The 1737-nt window shown below is 35.5% G+C and overlaps 1 protein-coding gene across 1 annotated transcript in view; it reads right to left on the bottom strand.

Annotated features, from left to right (window-relative positions):
• Positions 1 to 1205: 1205 nt before the first annotated feature.
• LOC147035355 (uncharacterized) overlaps positions 1206 to 1737 on the bottom strand; it is a 2356-nt gene continuing 1824 nt past the window's right edge. Inside the window, exon 3 of the mRNA XM_085897038.1 lies at positions 1206 to 1737. This exon is cut by the window's right edge and continues 1103 nt beyond it. The gene's annotated coding sequence lies outside the window, so the exon portion shown is untranslated.

Genomic DNA, 1737 nt, shown 5'->3' with positions numbered 1-1737 from the left:
AAAAAAAAACTAATACTAAAAATATTTCATATATTAAAAGTAAAAATAACAGGGTTATACAAAAAGGTATATGTTCGGTGTGTGGTTCAAAAAAAAATCAATTTATCTCCAAACACAAACTCGGAGGAGATATACAAAAGTTTTTATCAGGAAGTAAATTTACAACTACTGGAATACCAGGGGAATTACATCTTCCAGGGTATTCTTTCTGTGGTCCAGGCACAAACTTGGATAAAAGATTAGATGAGGCAGACAATCCTAAATCCTGGAGTAAACCAATCAATAGAGTTGATGAAGTGTGCATGAGACACGATATTGATTATGGGAATACCACAACGTTGGAAGAAAAGCATGAAGCCGATAGAGAAATGTTATATAATTTGTCTCTGATACAAAATCCAACCTTGAGAGAAAAAGTTGATAGGTTCATCGTGAAGAAGATGATTAGTGCTAAATTGAAACTTGGACTTGGAAATTCAAAAAACTTATAGGCTCTAATGATGCCATTAAGACTGAAGAGCAATTAGCTGATGAATTACATAAACCAATATTCACAAAGTTTCAGAGAAGGAAAGTTTATTCCAAGGAAGTTGATTATATCTGGTCTGCTGATTTGATTGAACTCAATAATGATAAGGGGTACAAGTATGCTTTAACCGTTATTGATTTGAGGAGTAGATATGCGTGGGTTGTCCCTTTAAAAAACAAAACAGGTAATACTCTTGTGTTAGCTTTTCAACAGATATTTAATAAAAGTAAGAGAAAACCTAAGAAATTGTGGACTGATGAGGGTAGAGAGTTTTATAACAAGACATTTATGAATTTTTTTAAAAAATAACAGTATTACATTATACAGTACCTTTAATGAAGGGAAGGCAGTTGTTGTTGAACGTTTTAATCGTACTCCTTAAAGAGAGACCTATATAAAAAATTCACACAACTCGGTTCACAACAATGGTTATCTTTTATTCAGGATATTGTGGATAAGTATAATGACACGATTCACACGTCAACGAATATGAAGCCATCAGAAACATTTACAAAATTAAAATATGAAAAAGAGATGAATGTCAGAAAAGCTAAGTTCAAAGTTGGTGATATCGTAAGAATATATAGGTGGAAATCTCATTTTTGAAAAGGGTTTTACTGAACGATGGACGAAAGAACTTTTAAAATTGTTGATGTAATAGATACAGTTCCTTGGACTTATAAAATATATGATTTGGAAGGGAAGAGATTTTAGGTTCATTTTATTCACAGGAATTACAAAAGACAAAACTAAGCAGATAATACACCTTTGTGGACACTAGAGGGACAAGTCCGAGGTGTATTACAGTATATAATGTGTGTCAAGGGGGACGTTCTTAGATCTGTGAACCCCAAACACAGAATCCTCAACTGAATAGTCAAGGCTTAACTTTTGTTTGTGTGTGTGTGCAATGGGAGCAATAGGTTGGCGCTTCACTCCCTCCTACTATACACCGTTGTGGACACTCGAGGGCCAAGTCCGAGGTGTATAACAGTATATAATGTGTGTCAAGGGGGACGTTCTTAGATCTGTGAACCCCAACACAGAATCCTCAACTGAATAGTCAAGGCTTAACTTTTGTTTGTGTGTGTGTGCAATGGGAGCAATAGGTTGGCGCTTCACTCCCTCCTACTATACACCGTTGTGGACACTCGAGGGCCAAGTCCGAGGTGTATAACAGTATATAATGTGTGTCAAGGGGGACGTTC

This window comes from Eptatretus burgeri, chromosome 1, assembly GCF_056783735.1.
Source record: "Eptatretus burgeri isolate ZD-2024b chromosome 1, Ebu_testis_v1, whole genome shotgun sequence".
In the NCBI taxonomy this organism is placed as follows: Eukaryota; Metazoa; Chordata; class Myxini; order Myxiniformes; family Myxinidae; genus Eptatretus; species Eptatretus burgeri.
Note: the sequence above shows the minus strand (reverse complement) of the source record. Positions and strands in the feature narration are given on the sequence as shown.